Below are 22,347 nucleotides of genomic sequence, written 5' to 3' on the forward strand. Positions count from 1 at the left end.
ATGATCCAGTGTTTTTTATTGCAAGAAAAAAAAGCTCTCCAAAAGATTGTTGTGCCAAGGTTCTCATTAATAAATTCTGTGCACTAGGCCTAATTTTAAACAGGACCCCAAACAGCTGTAAAAAAAAATAGCAATCAACATTAGAGGGTTTTTATTCGTAGAAAAATACACCCCGAAAGATTGTTGTACTTCTGTGAGCAAAGTGAAATTGAGTGAAATAATCAACATTACAGTGTTATTTATTCCCTGAGAAAAGCCCCCAAAATTTGTTGTGACTGGGTGTGTCATGTTAAATTATTTGCACTAGGCCACAATTTGAAAAGGGACCACCAACAGCCATTATAAAATCCTAGAGATCAACAAGAAAGTCTTATTTATTGGCAGAAAAAAAGCCCCAAAAAGATTGCAACTCCTATGTGCACAGTATTAAATTATTTGCACTAGTAAAGTTTTTTGAACAGGACCCCCAACAGTCGTTTTTAAGGCTGGGTTCACACTATTGCGAATACGCATGTCAGGACACTGTGACTGGCTCTCAATGGAGCCGGTTCACACAGCTCTGGGATGGCTGCGGAGCGCATTGCACAGGACTTTTGTGCGACTTCTGGTCCGTTTCAGGTCCGAATTTTTGGCTGAAACGGTCAACAGGGACGCACTGGACCCCTGCTGTGAGTTGCTCTGCACGGCAGCGTGAACCCAGCCTAAATCTGTAAATCAACAATTCATATTGCGCACAAAGGTACTATAGTCTTTTGGGGTGTTTTTTTTTCTGTGAATAAATCGCACTCTAGTGTTTATTTGCAAGATTTTTAATGTGTGCATTAGGGGTCCTGTTCAAATTGGGGCCTAGTATTTATTTAACTTTAGAAACACAAGGAGTGCTTTACAGATCAGTGCTGTACAAATATAAAAGGCCAGGTCAGCAAACAATAATTTCTAGGGCAACACCCCAGGACAGGTGATCAGGGGGAAAGGTTGAGGAAATCTTAAATTGCCCAGTATGGATTTTCACAGTTCATTGCTATTATTTCCCAGATCCAAGATCACTGCCATAGTGTCTGCACAGGCCACACTGTGTACACTCAGCCAGGGTACATCATTATGATGATTCTGTATAAAGATTGTACAGCAGCGGGATGACCAATTGGTGTGTTATGTTTATGGTTACCTTCAATGTAAAGGGAGCTTAGGGAGCACATTATGATCCCAGCATCATCATAGTGGTAAAAAATCAAAGGTAGCATTGTATTGTACATCCTAGTGCTGTTTGTCCCATGTTATCGAATAAAGGACTTTTATGGATACTATCTGCAGTGCGCGGCCAATCTTCACTTTTTCAAGAATATGCGAATGGTCAATAGTAGGAAGGTTTAATTTTTTGGAGCATTTCTCATACCTTATTCTGCTTCCCCAGAAACAATGGGTGATTATACTGCATATGGTACCATGCAGACACAAACCTATATCTATGGTAGATTGTAGGGAGAAAAATTGTGCTGTAAAGTACCAGATGTTAATCATTTCAGGTCACTGGGATCCCAGAGTATGCGTCACATAGGGTACATTATCCTATGTCTGTATCAGTTACCAGGGGAAACAAAGAAGACTCTGTATGATGTCCAAACAATGCAGGTAGTATCATCATGATGAAGAGTGGAACACAATAACTCTGAATTAGGATAGTTCAGTGAGCTCTAAAGAACATACACAATGGATTACATCCCAATGACAATTAGTGTTAATTAGTGAGGGGTCCATCCACAGTAAGTCTATTTTATTTGTTATATTTGTGCAGCAAGGTCCCGGGCGCCCCAGAGGCCTAACGGTGACCTCAAGGGTGAGGGAGAGCTGACATCCTTCCTTGTAGAGTGGGTTACCAGGCATGGTGGGTGTGATGCAAGTGGAATAATCGTCGCCAGTCACTTTTTGAATGCAAACAAAAGATTTAACAGAAAGGGTTAGGGCCAGGACACCCTTTAGTAGATGCAATGGTAATGGGCAGACTCCGAGACTTCTATAGCTAGACAGCTATACAGTGTAAGGCCTCCAGCCGGATAACACTTCTGTGTAGGTAGGACCGCTGTCTCCTATGGCAATTAATCTTGCAACAGCCACTAACGGTAGTTGTACATAACTCTTGGTAACACAGAACAATCCTTTTACTTATCTCACAGTATCCCACTGTAGATCTTCACTCACTGAGTTCCCAGTCTCTCACTGGATCCCCTGAGCTCTTCCACAGCTATCCCACTGTATACTCCTCAAGCGTCACCCCCGCTATCCTGCTGGGTCCCTGGCTTTGCACTTGCTGATGCTTTCCCACTTCTTCACCATCCCGGGCTGGTGAGAAGACTGCTCAGGTACTTGCTTTAGCTTACTCACAGTAGTCTCCGGTAACGAGGTGGATGGTCCCTAAGTGGCGACAGCTTCCCCTCTACCTCTGACCACAACTGGTTCCCTGTCCGGTTGAACCTTTTCTACTTGGTCAGACTCCAGTCCTGCAGTCCCAACCCTATGCTGCTTCTCCTGCTCCTGGATAGGCCTCAGGCAGCCTAGCAGCCAGGTGTCCTTGGGATAGGCCTCAGGCTTCCAGCCTAGCAGTCCAGGGCGACATAACACATGTCCACCCAGACAGCCGTCCGATCACCTGACTCCACCCAAATAAATAGGCTCTCCCAGCAGGCCAAGGGGCTTAAAGAAACCCTTGCCCATTGGCTGAGACACTCCATCCATTCATAATCTGTCCTTGCTATGCCCTTGTCTATCTAATGTCACCAGCTACAATGCCACCTAGTGACAGAAGAGAAACGTGCAGAAATTCGAGAATTAGGGGGAAATCAGTGGCTCTCCTAACAAATAGCCAGGACAATTACTACATGGCAAACAGAATTTGTTAGCAACCCTGCCTAAACACCAGCGTGCTACATCTGAGAATGGCTCCCATGAGCTTCCTGATTAAAGCCATGTCTCTGCACTTCCTATTTGCCAGATTATTGTGCTCTCTAGCCAGTATCTTGCTCCTGTCTTCCCCGCTGCTGTCCATATTTTGCTACCACTCGTTATCGACCCTTTACTTGTTCCTAGACTACGCTTCTGCCTGATCCCAACCTGCAACTACTCGATACTGACCTTCTGATTTGGTTACTGACTACGCTTTTGTTTGATCCCTACCTGCTTATCCGCTACTGGACGCCAGCTTGCTCACCTCTTGGTGGGCCGATCCTGAGGACTGCGACCTGGTATTAACACGCAGCAAAATCCAGGAGATCTGGTGAACACTGGTTAGTACTTAGTACTTCAGGTGAGCCAGGGTGACTGCCTGTGTATCTATCCTACTGGTTGGTGGTATTTCCGCTACTGCTATAGCAACTGGTCTTCGAGCCTGACCCCTGATCATGACAGTGCCCCCATATAACTGGTCTCCCCATAAGAAAGCCCCCTTATATCAGATGACCTTATCAGAATGCCCCCTTATATCAGGTGACTCCATCAGAATGCCGACTTATCTCAGGTGACCCCATAAGCATGCCCCCTTATATAATTTACCCCATCAGAGCGCCCCCTTATATCAGGTGACCCCATCAGAATGCCCCCTTGTAGACACTATACACACAAACCAATTAAAATACACTTATTGGAATTTTTTACCAAAGAAATGTAGCAGAATACATTTTGCCCTACATTTATGACAAAATTTGATTTTACTGAATATTTTTTATAGCAGAAAGTAGAAAATATATTTATTTTCTATTTTTTTTGTTTATATAATAAAAACTAAAAAAACTCAGTGGTGATCAAATACCACCAAAAGAAAGCTCTATTTGTGTGAAAAAGTGATATAAATTTAATTTGCGTACAGTTTTGCATGATCGACCAGTTAAATAGCGCAGTGCTGAATAGCAACAAAATGTCTGGGTCATGAAGGGGGTAAAACCTTCCGGAGGTCAAGCGGTTAAAGGGGTTTGGTTTAATGACACCTAAAGCTAGTTTGCTCTGGGTCATGAGTGTATAACATGTAGAAGCCAAAAATAAGTAAAGCACAGGGTGCCTTACAAACAAAAATTTCTCCCTCCTCCCAATACAAACTTTCTTGGGACCAAACGGACCTTGGTATGGCGTTGATGGTGAGTCCCTACAGTTCACCCAATGCTGATTAATTCCCTTTCCTCATCTCCAGTGGTAGCACCTGTACAGCTGTAGAAGGCACTATGTAGTTGCAGGACAGGAAGGAGTCTGTGGCATCAGATGGAACATGTCACCTCTCAGCCACCCCCATGCATCTCTCTGCACAGGTAATCATCAACATGCTCATTTAACAAGTCATGTCCCAGGCCGCATTTATCTGCTCCTCTTGGAGGCCCACCTACCCCCTTGTTCTGGCTCTGCACCCAGGTGTTGACATACTTGCTCCAAGCCCAGATGTGCACTGCAGGTCACCATCACAAAAAAGAGCAAGGCAACAAATAATCCATATCCTTGCCACCTGCAAAAATGTCTACACAAATTGGGAGGGTAGGGACCCAGTAGACCACTTGATATGAGCATGTGACATCATCAATAAGTGAGTATGTAATTTGCCTTTTGCAGAGTAGAGTAGGGACTGGCCAGAGAGGGATTACTTTGACGTAGTTGGCCAGCTTAAACATGTATTGCAATATATGTGAACCAAAAATCCCTATTTGTATGGAAAGTTGGCTAGGGATGTGTAAAAGTGTATTCAAACTTTTGGTATTCAAATGTTCATGTCCATTAGGCACCTAATGAGTTATTTACTGTATATGTCTAATGCTATTTGAATCTGAGCACAGACATATCTTGCAGTACAGCTGATGCAGGTCAGTGACCAGACCTGAGTCTGTAGCTTTTCTAGAGCTGTGTCTTATTTGTTCATATTGGCACAATATTCACTGAAGTATGCTATAAGCAAGTAGGTAATTGGCGTTTTGCAGGGTAGAGTAAGGACTGGCCAGAGAGGGATTACGTTTACACAGTTGGCCAGCTTGAACATGTATTTCAGTGCATGTGAATGAAAAATCCCTGTTTTTATGTAAAGTTTGTTAGGAATCTGTAAGGGCATATAGCAGTGTGCTGATTCTGATTCATATTTTTTGATCATTGACCAACCCAATACCGGACACTTTTACCCCCCTCCTGCCCAGGCCAATTTTCAGCTTTCAGTGCTATCACACTTTGAATGACAATTGCGTGGTCATGCAACACTATACCCATTTGAAATTTTTATCATTTTTTTGAGACAGATAGAACTTTCTTTTGGTGGTATTTTACCACTGCCTTTTTTATTTCTTGCTAAACAAACTACGAAAGACTGAAAATTGTGAAAAAAATGTCTTTGTTTCTGTTATAAAATTTTGCAAATAAGTAATTTTTCTTCTTCACTGATGTACGCTAATGAGGCTGTACTGATGGGCACTGATAGGCTGCACTGATGGGCACTGATAGGCTGCATTAATGGACACTGATGAGGCTGCACTGATGAAGAGCCACTGATCTGCTGCACTGAGATGATGCACTGATGGACACTGATATGCTGCACTGATAATCAGGGCACTGATCAGTCATGTGATCTCCCCTGTGTCAGCCAGTGGCGGCTGCAGGGGAGAGGATAGTAAAGCCTGGAATGGTGACATCACCCATAGGCTTCAATGGCCCATCCATTGTCGGCACTTCCCCCTCTTCTCTGAAGCCACGGTCCGAATGGCCAGAAAACAGGTAAGTATATACATTTTTCTTACACAGGTAGCATAGGTGTTAGAAGAGGGAAGAGGACAGTTTTGAGGCTAGTTGGGTTTAACCTGGATTTTTACTTTAAAGCTGGGAACAAATTGGGGACATGTTTTCCCCAGGGACAGTCCCCTAAAATTAGGGACTGTTCCGTGAAGTGAACCCGGGTACATCTGGTCACCCTACCCTATCAGTATACTGAGTCCTTATGGTGGGGTCTGTTTCTCTCAGATATACTAGATGTAGCACCCTGATTTTTAGACAGGGTTGCGAGTAAATTTATTTGCCAAGTGGTAGTTGCTTTGGCCAATTGATAGATCAATTGATTTTGCCTAATTCTGGAATTAAAAAAAGCAAAAAAAGCAAAACTAGCTGCGCTGCAAATAATATGAAGATATAGTAATCACCTCTATACATACAGACATTGCACCCAATGCAGTGTGACTAACAGTGAAGAATAAAACTTGATTGTCATCATAAATCAAATGTGATGAAATAACCCATGAATCAATGAACATATACAGTCCAATTCCAAAGTACATAGAGTAAAAAGTTCACTGGCAGAGTAATCTTTCAAAGGACGAAATGACAAGCATCCATGCGGTGTGCAACATGCGACCATATCACCCAGGAAAGCGTGATGACAGAAGGGTTCCTCCACCTATATAAATGCTGCCCCTTACCAGCTCCTTTGATCTCTCGTTAGGGAGATCGTGTAGGCGTGTGGCTATCTACCCCAGCCTTGGGTCTTTAATGCAGACGGATCCCAATGTGTCCCCTCACCGAGAATCCTCTAGATGATGGATGGGCACTCGTCCCCCGTGAAGGAATATATAAAAGAGGCTTCCATAGCGTAACACGTTTTAACCAATTTATTAAAATAATAAAGAAATGCACTTACAATATCGTAGTGTAAAAGACTTGTTTAAAACCAATATCCGGCCGGCTTCAGACTGCTGCCCGTCGCTTCCGGGATCAGCGTGGTTAGTGGTGACGTCAGCACGCCGCTCCTCCCTACGCCGTTTCGTCACAACTGACGTCTTCCAGGGGCAACTGACGTCTTCTGGAATTGCTGCACTTTTCTCTTCTTTCACTAGGTGGCCGGGTATCTGGTGGCATTAGATAAGACAAGCAGGGCCATCTTTTAGGCAGGGCAAAAGGGACAGCTGCCCTGGGCCCCATCATTGTTGTGGGGCCCTTAGCAGCTGCCTCATACTCGCCAACTATCCCAGTTTAAATTCCCTTGTCCCTTTTTAGTCCCATGCTGTGTCCTGATATCTCAGTGTGAAGTTCTGTTACTAATGCTGCTTAGGTTCTGCCCTATTGCTGTGTACAGATGACTCACCTGCAGAACCTGTGTTTACATGTAAATAACCTGCATTGTAATGTAAATAGTGGCAGCATTAATATGTAAATAGTTGTGGACCAGCAGCATTGATATGTAAATAGAGGCAGCATTCAAATGTATATCATGCCCCCCTGAGGTCATATCCACCATCACTTCTGCTGAATGCTGCCCACTGGGGAGGTAAAGGGGCACACTTGCAAGTCTTGCCTACAACTGTGGTCATTAATCCTAACATCAGCCTGTTGTGCAAAGGTAAGCAAATTGGAGGTGGAACCCTTTTTCAAAATAACATGGTGCCACAGCGCCGTAAATTTTGGTGCATGTGAATACGCACATCTCAGCAGATGCATGAGGGTGTCATTAACAATTAATGGAACTGCTGTGTATCTGCTAAAGGGCAGCACATTTTTGTGGTGCCAGGAAAGTGATTTTGCATGCGTTCCCGACACACACAAATGTGAACGCAGGCTAAATGTCCAGGCTAAAAAGCCCTCACTGGATCCATCAAATCTTAACAACCTACGCCCCATCTCCTTGCTCCCCTTCTTATCCAAACTCCTCGAACGTCTGGTCTACAACCGACTGAGCGTCCACCTCGCTGATAATGGCCTTCTCGATCCCCTTCAGTCTGGATTTCGTCCTCATCACTCCACAGAAACTGCTCTCCTAAAACTAACAAACGATCTACTAACGGCCAAAACCAATCGACACTATTCTGTACTCCTCCTCCTGGACCTCTCTGCTGCCTTTGATACGGTTGACCACCCCCTCCTCCTCAAAAAACTACACACCTTTGGTCTCCGTGACTGTACACTTCGCTGGTTCTCTTCCTACTTATCCAACCGCACCTTTAGCGTTTCTTATAACTCCACTTCCTCCTCTCCTCTTCCTTTCTCTGTTGGGGTCCCTCAGGGTTCTGTTCTTGGACCTCTACTATTTTCTATCTACACTGCCTCCCTGGGTCAACTGATAGCCTCCCATGGCTTCCAATACCACCTCTACGCTGATGACACCCAAATCTATTTCTCTACCCCTCAGCTCACTCCCTCTGTCTCCTCACGTATCAGTAATTTACTCTCAGATATATCAGTCTGGATGTCTCACCACTTCCTCAAACTCAATCTAGCCAAAACCGAACTTCTAATTCCCCCCCCCCCCCCCCATGCCTCTTCCCCTGATCTCTCTGTCAAAATCGATGGCACAACTATAAGCCCATCCCCACATGCCAAGGTTCTAGGTGTAGTCCTAGACTCTGAACTCTCCTTCAAGCAACACATCCAATCACTGTCCAAATCCTGCCGCCTCAACCTCCGCAACATCTCCAAAATACGCCCCTTTCTAACCAATGACACAACAAAGCTCTTAATTCACTCGCTGGTCATCTCTCGTCTTGACTACTGCAACTCCCTTCTCATTGGCTTACCTCTACATAGTCTATCACCTCTTCAATCCATTATGAATGCCAATGCCAGACTCATCCACCTTACCAATCGCTCTGTGTCTGCCACTCCTCTCTGTCAATCCCTCCACTGGCTTCCGCTCGGCCAAAGAATTAAATTCAAAATTCTAACAACTACGTACAAAGCCATACACAATTTCGCCCCCAGCTACATCACTTGCTTAGTCTCTAAATACCAACCTACTCGCTCTCTTCGTTCCTCTCAAGACCTCCTGCTCTCTAGCTCCCTCATCACCTCCTCCCATGCTCGCCTCCAGGCCTTTTCCAAAGCCTCTCCAATCCTATGGAACTCCTTACCCCAATCTGTCCGCTTATCTCCTACGTTATTAGCTTTCAGAAGATCCCTGAAAACCCTTCTCTTCAGAGAAGCCTATCCTACCCACACCTAACAACTGTACTTTTTTTTTTTTTCCCCATCAGCTCATCCCCCACAGTTATTACCTTTTGTCTCCACTTGACCCTCCCTTCTAGATTGTAAGCTCTAACGAGCAGGGCCCTCTGATCCCTCCTGTATTGATTTGTATTGTAAGTGTACTGTCTGCCCCATGTTGTAAAGCGCTGCGCAAACTGTTGGCGCTATATAAATCCTGTATGATAATAATAATAATATTAATAAATGTCTCAGTTACATTGGTGGTCAGTGTCAATCTTCTCATTACATTGAGGCTTGGTGTACAATCCTTTCATTCACACTAGTGGCCAGTGTGAAGGATCCCCCTTACATTAGTGGTCAGTGTAAATCCCCATTACATTGATGGCCTCTTTATATTGGTAATCGGTAAAAAAAAATCCAAACTTGCATTTATGGTCAGTTTGGAATCCTCACTTACGTTAGTGGTCCATGTAGAAGCCCTCTTTAAATTGGTGGTGACTTTAAATCCCCCCTTACATTGGTGGCCAGTTTAGAAATCCCCCTTTATTGGTTGTTGATGTAAAATCCCCTAATACTTCGGTTGTCAGTGTAGATTCTTCATTACAAATCAGCAGCGGTGGCTGGTGCTCAAAATTTTTGGGGGGCGCAAACAAACTGAAAAATTCTAAAAAAATACTTAAAAAAACATCAATTGCAACCTCACTGTGCCTATCAAATGTAGCCACTTTGCCCATCAATTGCAGCCACTGTGCCATCATATGCAGCTACTGTGCCCATCATATGCAGCCCCTGTGCCCATCAAATACAGCCACTGTGCCCAGCAAATACAGCCACTGTGCCATCATATTCAGCCACTGTGCCTAGCAAATACAGCCACTGTGCCCATCATATGCAACCACTGTGCCCATCATATGCAGCCACTGTGCCATTATATGCAACTACTGTGTCCATCATATGTAGCCTCTGTGCCCAGCAAATACAGCCGCTGTGCCCATCAAATACAGCCACTCTGCCATCAATTGCAGCCACTGTGCCATCATATGCAGCCACTGTGCCTAGCAATTACAACCACTGTGCCCATCAAATACAGCCACTGTGCCCAGCAAATACAGCCACTGTGCCATCAATTACAGCCACTGGGCCCATCATATGCAGCCACTGTGCCCAGCAAATACAGCCACTGTGCCCATCATATGCAGCCACTGTGTCCAGCAAATACAGCCACTGTGCCCAGCAAATACAGCCACTGTGCCCAGCAAATACAGCTACTGTGTCCATCATATGCAGCCAGGCGCGTCCCCCGGCTGTCACTTCACCAACCTCCCGCGGCTGCTCTGGTGGCACTTACCGCTCATGTGGCGGGGCTCTGCTCCTCTCCTGGAGTGACAGGGATCTCCTGCAGTGGCGGGAAGTGGCGGCTCCGGTGTCTGCTCAGCTCCTCAGGCCTTCTCTGCCGTGTCTCCTCCTCTTCCGCCAAAGCGTTAGGCAGCCAATAGGATTGCCTAATGCTTTGGCGAATCGGGAGACAGGTCTCACTGATTGGCAGGGAAAATAGCGAAAATGTATTCACTACGTCACGCAACAGGGTGGGATCGGGACGCAGTGCTCTGCGCCCTGATCCCATGCTGTTTTGAAGCCAATTAGAGCCTCTAATCTCGTGCTTCAAGATACATCCCCCCGCGCCTATCCCCACCATAGTATTTCATTTGTCCAGCGTTCTAAAAGGGGCCGGGCACATGAATAGGGAGGGCGGCGGAGGTGTTTAGGGGGGCGGCGCCCATGCACCCACAATGCACGGGCCGCCACTGGTAATCAGTGTACATTTCCCTTTACATTGGTGGTAAGTGCAGAATTGCCCTTACACTGGTGGTCAGTGTAAATCCCACTTTACATTGGTGGTCATTGTAAATCCCCCCTAACATTAATGGTTGGTGTAGAAGTGTCACCTTATATTGGTGGTTAGTACAAATCTCCTCGACAATGGTTGTCAGTGTAAATTCCCCCTTACAGGGAGGCCATTTTATATTCCCCCTTACACTGATGGTTGGTGTAAATGCTCTTATTACATCGGTGTCAGTGTAGAAATCCCTCTTTATAATGGTGGGTGGCATAAAATCCCCCATTACATGGTGGTCATTGCAAATTTCACAAAGATTTCAAGCTTTACTCTACGTGATTCAGAATTTGCCACAGTGTACTGCTTCCTAACTAACCCCCCACCCCCCTCACCACCACTGCCACTGATCCCATCAACCCCCCAGCACTGCCACTGATTCTAGGAGTCCTAGGATCTCAACCAATCAGTGAGCAGTAATGATGTGCACTAACCTCTTGTGGGCAATCATTGAGCAGTAAGGATATGCAGTAACCTCTAGCAGCCAATCAGTAAGCAGTAATAATTGCAGTAACCTCTAGCAACCAATTCGTGAGTGGTAAGGATTTCCAGTAACCTCTACCAACCAATCATTGAGCAGTATTGATGTGCAGTATTGATGTACAGTAACCTCTAGCAACCAATAAACAAGCAGAAGTCATGTGCTGTAACCTCTATCAAATAATAAGTGAGCCAGTCAAACCAATCTATTAACCTTCTATGGGGAGCTGCCATCTAAATAAAGGAAGGCCTGTAGACATGGGGTATCTGTATTTTGCAAAAGCGTTTGATACAGTTCCCCATAAACGTTTACTGTACAAAGTAAGGTCCATTGCCATGGACCATAGGGTGAGTACATGAATTGAAAAATGGCTACAGGGGTGAGTTTAGAGGGTAGTGATAAATGGGGAGTACTCGGAATGGGCAGGGGTGGAAAGTGGGGTCCCCCAGGGTTCTGTCCTGGGACCAATCCTATTTATTCATAAACGACCTGGAGCATGGCCAGTGTTGTGACGCTTGAGGAGTATCTGTAAGTGCCAAGCTAAGGACCCAGCAGGGACACGGGGGTGACGCTTGAGGAAGATACTAAATGAGAAGATTGGAAGAGCGCAGGGGATCCAGTGGCAGTGGATCAGCAAGTCTAGTGAAAGACTGGGAGCTCAGTTGAGCGAAGATCTACAATAGGAGATTGTAGAAAAAGTGAAGAATTTCATTACAATCTTTGTTAGAAACTGTTTCAAGATTATTGCCATAGGAGACAGCAGTCTTACTCATGCAGATGTGGTGTCTTGCTGGATGCCTTTCCCTGCATGTCTACCCATAGAAGTCTCGGAGTCTGCTAAATTAACATTGCAACTACTAAAGGGTGTCCTGGCCCTAAACCTCTCTCCCACAGTTCTGTTTAAGAGACAATAAATCTCTTTGCATTCAAGAAGTGTCTGGCGCCCATGAATCTATCTTACATTACACCCACCATGCCTCGTAACCCACTCTACGCAGAAGGATGTCAGCTGTCCCTAACTCTCGAGGTCATCATTAGGCCTGGAGAGGCCCGGGACTTGGCTACATATATTCAAACAAAAATATGCAGGCTTAAATCATTGGTGTGACACTTCTTTTCTAAATCTCTTGGATTTTATCTGAAGTACCTCCCAGAGGCCTCTTTGTACATGAGAGCCATCTAACCTGAGTCACTGCGCCCCTCTTCATATAGTCAATGCTTCTAACCTATTCCTTCTCAAGGTTCTTTAGTGTCATCTGTGTCCCAGTGGGGTGGGACTTACATCAGGTCATTGAGATAGGAAGTGAGAGGAAATCTCTCTAGTGAAGAAACATAGAGCAATAAAAATATGTTTTTTGAATTGGGGAAGGTTAATGTTTATTTCAGGTTTTTATTTTCCTTACTGGCATTGGGGAAAATCCCCTTACATTACAGACAGTGGTTACAGCGAAATGCTCTTGTAATTGGTAGTGGGTGTTTTGAAAAGCATTAATGTGCAGGGAGCCATGTTTAGTACACTTATCAGAACAACAGACATGATGATGAAATGCACATGTGTTGGGCTCAAACATAGGCATATCTTGCTGTTCATGTAATCTTAACAGCACATAAATCTCCCCCATTCCTGCCTTCGCAGCGCCCCCCTGTAATCTCCAAGTTGTTCTGGTGCTTTCAATCGCCAGGGCCATACCCATGTGACAGTGCTCCGACCATTGGCCTCCAAAGCACTCATAGCTGCATTGTGAGTGCAAGAGAAAAGACAAGAAGAAGTAATCTTTCCAAAAGAAATCCCCTCTTACACAGTTGTCATTGGTACCATTGTCTTTATTAAAGCTGTATTAAACCCAAAACCAAAAATGTAATACTGTATATTGCAGGCTACCAATCATTACTGTAGATGTGGTACATCAGCTTTCTTTTATTTGGCTGGTGATCTGGCTAGTAACACACCTCCTGTATTAGTGAGACACCACCCCGGATGAATGAGCACAGGAGGCACAGTAGACAACAGCATTGTCAGTCTGGGGGGAAAGGAGTGTGACACTTAACAGATTTAAAAACAGTAAATAAAGGCTAAGTCCACCCTAACACTAAAATCGCTACATCTACAGACATCCACGATCTAACACTAACCTATCTAGCCCTGTAAAGAAGAAATCAGTATATATACCTTTTCTGAAGCTGATCCGGTCCAGTCTCCAGTGGCAGAAACTCTGTAGAAGACACAGCTGTCAACGGCTGTGAAATGAATGAGGAGTGACGTCACCCATAGAGTTACTATGGGGCTTCCGTTGTCGGCTGTGTCCTGAAGTAGAATAATAATGTATCGAACCAGGCAGGACTTCAGTGATGCAGGTTTTCTTTATTTGACTTGTACAAGGAGACAAGTTACAACAAAAGGACATATATTTGCCCATTGGTTCTGACATCTATGACCCGTGCAATAGGGCAGCATACATAGAGTTCAGCCTTATGAGCTCCTATCTGACTTGTCTGTTTAACAATTGTAAAACTTGCATTTATATACCTTTACAAGTCTTATCTTAGCCATCTCTCCTAGATATGATTGGTCGCTAAGATCTACATCAATGTAACTAACCATATTTCTGACATAATTCTGACACCTGTTCTACAACCATTCCCAGAATTCCTATATGTTCATTAAAGGGATTTATAAATGTTTTTGTCCAATTAAAAACACCTGTGTAGAGACAGTATGGCAACCAGCTGTGTTAAATCAACCCTCCTCATCCTGATAAGGCTTCAGAACTTCAAGGATAACAGATTTACGACTTTGGGAAAATGAACTTTCAATAACCCCACCAAATGTGTTATGTCTTATTGTTTTTCACTATACAATCCTATGTGTATGTATACATACATTGGTTTCAAAAAAAGGTACTGTATTATCCATATAATAAATAAATAAATCTATATCTATATATATATATATATATATATATATATATATATATATATATATATATATATATATATATATATACACACACACACACATCAGTGACTGTTATCCTATTCAATGTATTTTAACAGTTTTAATGAGGGCACAAGCAGACCTTTGTTTGATCCTGTCAAACTTAATAAATGTACTGTGCATAACTTTCCCATTTTCCAAATAATTATTTTAAAACCATTAGTATAAGAAGTTTTTATCACTTATTCTAGACAATGATTATTTATTATCTTTAAGGAATATTATCTTATCAAGCTGTAGATCAACTGCTGTCAGTGTTTTCTCTTCTAATTAGTAAATTTAAAAACTATGAAGTATCCTAATACACTCAGAAAAAAGCAGAGGTCATCTAAAGTTCAACATTTAAATGAAGACTTTCTATATCTATGGAATAACATAGTATACTTTAATAAAGATTAATAACTATTGCTTTACTTACTGAATAATAATATTGATAAAACCACTACTATATAATAATAATAATAATAATAATAATAATAATAATAATATGAATAATAATTATATTATCAATAAAACATATGCAAATTAATATGAATAACATAAAATATATATTGGTTAATATGAAAATCTACTACAGTCCTCTGCACCCGTCTCCACAGCGAAGCCGAAGCTGACAGCTCAACGTAGAATTGGGTTGGATCTCCTTCAAAAAATTCCTTCTTTACAGGGTTAGATAGGTCAGTGTTAGATCATGGATGTCAGGTCACCTGTATCCAGGTGACAGATGCACACCGTTGGGATCAGGAGTGCACCGCAAGGAAGTGGACCCTACAGCTGACTGCTGCGGATTGAACCCTGGGAGGTTTCAGGAAGCAGGTCTACTGGATCACTGACACAGATCCCACTGGGAGCTAGAGCATAGATTCCCCAGGGCGCGGAGTCTAAGAGCCAGCAGGTGTTCACCAGAGCCTTTAATGGTAAGGATGGACTGCGCTGCAGTCTGGCTCCAGGTCGCGGCCCCCAGGGTCTCACAGCTCACGCTCACGGTAGACTACAGGAGAAAAGGAAGGAGGCAGCAGGCTGGAACAACAAGGAAAGTAAGGGACAAGCCAAGGTCGGGGGCCACAAGCAGACAAGGACAACAGAGTACACGCCAAGGTTCAGGGTCACAGGCAAACAGGGATGGTTGGGAACACGCCAAAGGTCAGGGTCACGAGCAGACAGGAATAGTTAAGAACAGGCCAAAGTCGGTAACAGGAATCAGATGTAGGAAACACAGCTAGTACACACAGAGGCTAACACACAATGGTTGATCAGCACTGCTGGCTTGCAGTGGACAGGTTAATATAGGGTTCCCTGATAGGGCCTGGGGTGGGCCTGATGTCTGAAGATGTAGAGATTTTAGTGTTAAGGTGGACTTATCCTTTAATTGAAGCCATACTCCAGCTAATGCTTTGTAATCAGTTACATGAAAAAAAAAGCTGATAATTTTAATCACCCCTCCCAGTGTTAAATGGTTTGTGTGAGCTAATACATTCTGCTGGAAAGTTTGAGCTTTTATAAAATATCAGACTTGCTGGCTGGATTATCACATGAAAGTAGAAGTGAAAAAGGCCAAAAAAGAAAATGAATGCAGCCATCACATATAAGAGTTGATAAGTTGCGATATAATAAATGTTTGCTTTTGGGTTTAATACTAATTTAAAGAATTTCTCTGTCTCTTACTGTGATAAGATAACTGTGAAGTTTGGGATTTCCCATCAATTTCTGTCACCGTGAAAACAGTCAACAGGTAAAGCAGAGAGTTTGAATCTTCCTTGATCACCTTTTATAAATACAAAAATGGTCTTCATAGACAACTTGGGGCAAAGTTATTTACTTTAGAGTGTATATAAACCCTATAAATGAACTTCTTTTGCAGGAGATGTATGGGAGGATGCCATATCTGGCTCCATTCCCTAAACATATTATCCGGTAGGATTACACACTTGAGTCGTCTACTCACTATTAAAGAGCAGCACCACGCAAAATGATATTCTTATAATTGCATTGTAATTTAATTCTAATTTAGTGCAAACAATTATAGTTACGTCTCTTTTTTATAATAAATATTTAACAATCTCGTGCCGTATTTTGAAATTATTATTTTTTTTTTTGTATAAAGTTTTGGCTTTAGATTATAGTTTACCGGTACATACCAAGCATAATGATAGGACTTAGCTGACCTCTAGTGGTAAAAAAAGGTAATAAACAAAACGCAGCTACATAGTTTTGCAAATTACATATATTTACTGTATTGGTTAATAAAATAAATGCATTCAGTATGCCTCTGGCTTCCAAAAAATCTCCGCCCCCTTCCTCCCATTCCGTTCGTAAGGAACAGAGTGGAAGCCGTTGCTGTAGCTAGGTTCAAGACATTAAACTAAATATGATTATAATTGCTATGGACATACATCGTTGCCTCTGAAGTGCAGGAAGGTTTCATAAATATTGTTTTTTTAATTAGTTTTTTTTTGCACAGCTAAATTGAAAGCACAGTGAGAATGATACTATTTAGGGTCAATTTACATCTATGCGTTGCAGCAACATGCGTGTTACTGAAACACAAGGCAACATGTATTAAATGCGTTGATGTATTGCCGCTGATTTTGAATAGCACCCCCAACGCACAATGTACAATAGTATATTGCAGCAAAAAAATTGTGACTTGTCTGATTTTTGGGACTTTTTGGAAGCCCATTGATTTCAGTGTGCTGCCTTAAAGCGGAGTTCCGCCAATTTTTTTTTTAAAGTCAGCAGCTACAAATACTGCAGCTGCTGACTTTTAAAATATGTACACTTACCTGTCCAGGGCGCCCGCGATGTCAGCACCCGAAGCCGATCTGTCCCTTGGTTTTCGGGTGGAGGTGCCGCCATCTTCGGTAAGGGAATCAGGAAGTGAAGCCTTCACAGCCTGGTTCCCTACTGCACATGCGCGAGTCGCGCTGCGTGATCCTACTGGTCCCTGCTGTCTTCTGGGACCTGTGTGTGGGAGGGGGGGGTGGAGGAGGTGCCGGACATGGCGTAGATATCTGCGGATACTGTGGCTATCTATGCCCGGAAGTATGAGCAAATACCTGTATTAGACTGGTATCTGCTCCCCCCTCCCCACTTAAAGGTGCCAAATGTGACACCGGAGAGGGGAGGATTCCAAAAAGCGGAAGTTCCATTTTTGGGTGGAACTATGCTTTAAAGTGATATTAAATATTCCTTTTTTTTAAGTAAAATAATAAACATTTTATATTTGCCACTGTATAGAAATATTCAAGAATAAATTGTCTTTTTGAAACTTTTTGTATTAAAGAAGTACAGCCAAAGCTTGTTTGGCTGTACTTCTCCTGTGGATCACAGGAGAGCAGTTCGTTCTGTACTCCTGAGAACCATTTTCAGCAGACGAGCTTAGAGCTTAGGCCCACCATCAGCTGATGTAACCGAGCCGATCCAGGCTCGGGAAGGATCACGACCATATGGTTGGGATCCGCCTATTTGCCTGGACCGGTACCCGGCTCAGCCAGCCGCTGAGAGCCTGGGCTGGCTGCTTCCGCCACCTCCCCACAGCCCAGCGCTCCAGTGAGCGAGGAGGGGGGAAAGCAGAGAGCTTCTGCCTGACAGTCATCAGCTCTCTGCTCACGGAGCTCTGAGAACCGAGCGATCGGTGGTATTTGATTGCTCGGCTCTCAGTGTTAGAGCCGGCGGGGGACAGATGCTGCATCCAGCTAGGTAAGTATGAATCTGAAAAAAAAAACCCCATACTTCTCTTTTAACTAAATTATCCACTTCAGCCCTGAAAGGTTTTACCCCCTTCCTGACCAGAGCACTTTTTACAATTTGGCACTGCGTCGCTTTAACTGGTAATTGCGTGGTCATGCGATACTGTAAAAAAATACAAAATTTGCGCCCTTTTTTTCCCCACAAATAGAGCTTTATTTTGGTGCTATTTGATCACCTCTGTGGTTTTTATATTTTGTGCTATAAACAAAAAAAGAGCGACGATTTTGAAAAGTAAACTATATTCTTTTACTTTTTGCTATAATAAATATCCCCAAAAATGTTTTTAAAAAACAAATTTCTTCATCAGTTTAGGCAGGGCTTTTTTTCTCAGAGAATACAGAACCAAATATCATTTTGTACTAAGTGATTTGTTAATGATAACAGAATTTGTTAATGATAACAAGACAGTAAAATAGAATCCCTGCTGTGAGCAACAATAGACCCCACCCCAGCAACAGTAGACCCCCCCCCCCCCCCCAAAACAATAGACCTCCCTCCAGAAACAATAGGCATCCCTCAGCAACAATAGATCCCATACACATCAATAGACTGTCTCCCCCACCCCAGCAACAATGCTCCCCCACACCAAAAAAAACCCCAGCAACAATAGACCCCCAGCAGCATCAACAGATCTCCCAGCAGCCAACATCGATAGACCTCTCCCTCAACAGTAGATCCCTTCCAGCAACAATAGACCTACCCAGCAAAAATAGACCCCCATGCAAAAATAGATCCTTACTAGCGACAATAGATTCCCTAAGCAGCCAGTATCAATAGACCCTCCAGCACACCCCAGCACTCCTTTCCATTACATACATTCATTGCTGGAGGTGCCGGAACTGCGTTCCCCCGCGTTCCCCCTGAAAAAAAGCCCTGAGTTTAGGCCAATATATATTTTTCTACATATTTTTGGTTAAAAAAAAAATCGCAATAAGCATGTATTGATTGGTTTGCGCAAAAGTTATAGCGTCCACAAACTATGGGAAAGATTTATGGCATTTTTAATATATATTTTTTTTTTACTAGTAATGGGGGTGATCTGATTTTTAGCGGTACTGCAACATTGCGACAGACAGATCAGACACTTTTGACACATTTTTAAATATGCACTGATTACTGTGTAAATGTCACTGGTAGGGAAGGGGTTAACAAAAGGGGGCGATCAAGGGGTTAAATGTGTGTTCCCTCAGTGTGTTCTAACTGTATGGGGATAGGACTGACTAGGGGAGGAGACATATCCTTGTTTCTATTTACTAGGAACAAACAATATGTCTCCTCTCCCCTGACAGGACAGGGATTTGTGTGTGAAACACACAAATCCCCGTGCTGGCTCTTGTGCATACGGGATCGTTCGCAGCAGGCGGAGATCGCGACCGCTGGCCACGCACATCGGGTCCCCCACCGTGCAGCGGGCGTGCCTCCAGTGGCTCTTAAAGGGAACCCCATATATATACACAGGGCTTCGTGCAGGGGTGCCATTCTGCCCCCGTAAAAAGACGTGAGTCGGTAGGAAACCGGTTATACACCACACTTTTTTGAGGGTTTGTATCCGATGAATCACTTAATCAAAACAATAATCGGCCAACTGATCGTTTATGAAAATAATTGTTAGTTGCAATCCTAATACAGAGTGGGAGCTCCCAGCAAGGTAACAGGCACTATCAAATGGTTCTTGTATAGTCCCAGCTGTGACATCCAGTGGCGGCCCGTGCATTGTGGCCGCTTGGGTGCCGCCCACCCCCCACCTCCCTATCCATGTGTCCAGCCCCTTTTAAGACGCCGGACACATGAATTACTATGATGGGGATGAGGATGGGACACCGCAGCACGCCAGCTCTAGATTGGGTAGGTGCCACAAAGCCATTCTCCGGGGGGGGATTGATGTCAGTGTCACTCTGCAGGGGGGGGGGGGCTGGTGTGTGTCACGCTGCAGTCTTCCGGGGGGGACGCTGCTGTCAGTGCCGCCCCCCCAAAAGAAAAAGCCACCAACTGCCACTGGTGACATCACTATAAGGAATGGAGGGGGTATGGAGCCTAAGATGTAAATGACCACTGTGCACCAATGATGGGGCACCATTGCTTGCACTGACACAGGAGCACCATTCCTTCCTGATGCCGGGATGTTTATTACTCCCATATTACTTCCATTGACCATAAGCTGTTTGTTACTCCCACTGACATGGGATGTTTGTTTATTACTCCCACTGATATAAGATGTTTATTACTCCACTGACACTGGGTCATTTATTACTCACACTAACACAATGATACTAGACTAGTATCTAGTAAACTAGAATGTTTATTACTCCCACTGACATAAGACGTTTATTACTCCCGCTGATGCCGGTTCATTCTTTACTCACACTAGCACAAAGATATTTATTACTCCCACTAAATTGGAATATTTATTACTCCCAGTGTGACCATGAGATGTTCATTACCCACACTGGCACTAAAATTTGAACCCCTTCCCACCTGCCCCGGTGTCCCCTTAAAAGTTTCTGAATGCCCAGGGAGTGGGAAAGCTCTGCGATCATATCCCCACTGTGATTGGCTGTCACAGTGGTCACATGATTGGGAGTCAGTTCCACCAGCTACCGATTGTTAATGGTGATGAGCTATCAAAGACAGTTCAGTCTTTGTGGTGGGAGCACGTAGTGGACGCACATGTGCAGCATGTGGGCTTTAAAGCCCACCCCTTTACTCCCACTAACACCAGGATGTTTATTAATCCAACTTATAGTAAAATGGGACACTGGGATGTTTATTATAAAATAGAAAATGTAAATATTTGAAAATATGTTTTTTTAAAAATGCACAAAAATAAATTAAAAAAATATTTTAAAATATATGAACACTATATCTCAATGTATTATTCTCACTGTATTACTCCCATTCACACTGGGATGTTTATCATTCTCTGAGTATGGTTTACTATAGGCGGACAATGGAGTTTTTGATGTAGAACTTACTAAAGGCAGGTTCTCTTTAGAAGGGCATTTCCTGCTGTTGGGGATGTATATGACTCCCGCTGTTGGGATGTTTTTATTATTCCTGTGCCAATGAGATGTTTATTACTCTCCCTGACTATAAGATACTTATTACTCCCATTGATGTTGAGATACAATGATATTTCTTACTCTCTCTTTATTATTCTAAAATTATTATAATTATTTTTTTAATTATATAATGTTCAGTGGCTCTGGTCCATAAGGGACGCAGGGGCACCGCCCACTAATCTCCTTGCAGGGCACAGATTTCTATGAGGTTTTTTTTTTTTTATTTTTGAAGCATATGTTTAGAGCCAGAGGCTCTAAATGGCTTCAAAAAGGTTGGGAACTTGTGACATTAGCAAATCATCATGCGTTATTGTCTTCCTGCTTCTTCTCCCGGCCAATCAGGACAGAAAACGGGTCTGAAGACTGGATTGGCCGGGAGGAGAGATGACCCGATTGGCCAGGAACGAGAAGCCGGAGAAGCTGCCCACGACCTGGGTGGGGTAAGTGCGGGGCTGGCTGGCGGTTTGTTTGCCGCCACTGATAAATATATATATACATATTAAAAAATATATAAAATAAATAAATATATTTTTAAAATTTACATTTACTGTTAAAATATTAAAAGTATAAAATGTACATATTTAAAGATATATGGTTAAAAAATACAAAAATAAATATTAAAAATGTATGAAAAGTTTTATCGTAATGTATTACTTCCTTCCACACTGGGATGTGTATTATTCTCTGAGAAGGCGGGGTATGGTTTACTATAGGCGGACACATGGGGTTGGATGTTGAACACACTGATGACAGGTCCTCTTTAGAAGGACATTTCCTTGTTGAGATCAGCTGACCGTCACACAGGAAGCCGATTAGCAACACTTCCGCCCTTCTTCCGTACGCTACACACAGAGCCCGCCTACTCGAGTGACGCCACCGGGCGGGATCTCCCTCTACACGGCAATACGCTCTATGTTTTTCTTCGTCTAACCAATGGTGGCAGACATGGGCGGAGGGTGCGCATGCGCAGTCTGTGAATATGTCTGGCCGTAGTGTGCACATGGGTTGTGCGGTGTGCTGATTGCGATTTGGTGGTCGGTGACTTTTTGTATCGGTTGAGGGTTACCCAGAATCTGTGATAAGGTGAGATTAATCACAGCTACAGTATGCTGGACTGGATTTGGGACAGCTGTGTGACAGGCAGAGACAGTACTTGTGAGTGTGGGGGGTCATGTCAGCTCAATAATAGATGTATGTAGTGATTGGGGTTATCAATAATGGTAATATCCAGGCACTATTACAGTGA

At 43.5% G+C, this 22,347-nt stretch overlaps 1 protein-coding gene across 4 annotated transcripts in view; it reads left to right on the forward strand.

The window, feature by feature from the left end:
* The window catches only part of WDR89 (WD repeat domain 89), a 118,198-nt gene that overhangs the window by 61,168 nt on the left and 34,683 nt on the right, over window positions 1-22,347 (forward strand). Inside the window, exon 1 of one of the 4 annotated variants that reach the window (XM_073610179.1) lies at window positions 22,034-22,184. The exons of 2 other annotated variants lie outside the window; for them this stretch is intronic. The gene's annotated coding sequence lies outside the window, so the exon portion shown is untranslated. Of the gene's footprint in view, window positions 1-22,033; window positions 22,185-22,347 lie in introns of those variants that run through there. One more of the 4 variants, XM_073610182.1, reaches the window with a different exon arrangement.

The sequence above is a fragment of the Aquarana catesbeiana genome, linkage group LG13 (assembly GCF_042186555.1).
Source record: "Aquarana catesbeiana isolate 2022-GZ linkage group LG13, ASM4218655v1, whole genome shotgun sequence".
Classification (NCBI taxonomy): Eukaryota; Metazoa; Chordata; class Amphibia; order Anura; family Ranidae; genus Aquarana; species Aquarana catesbeiana.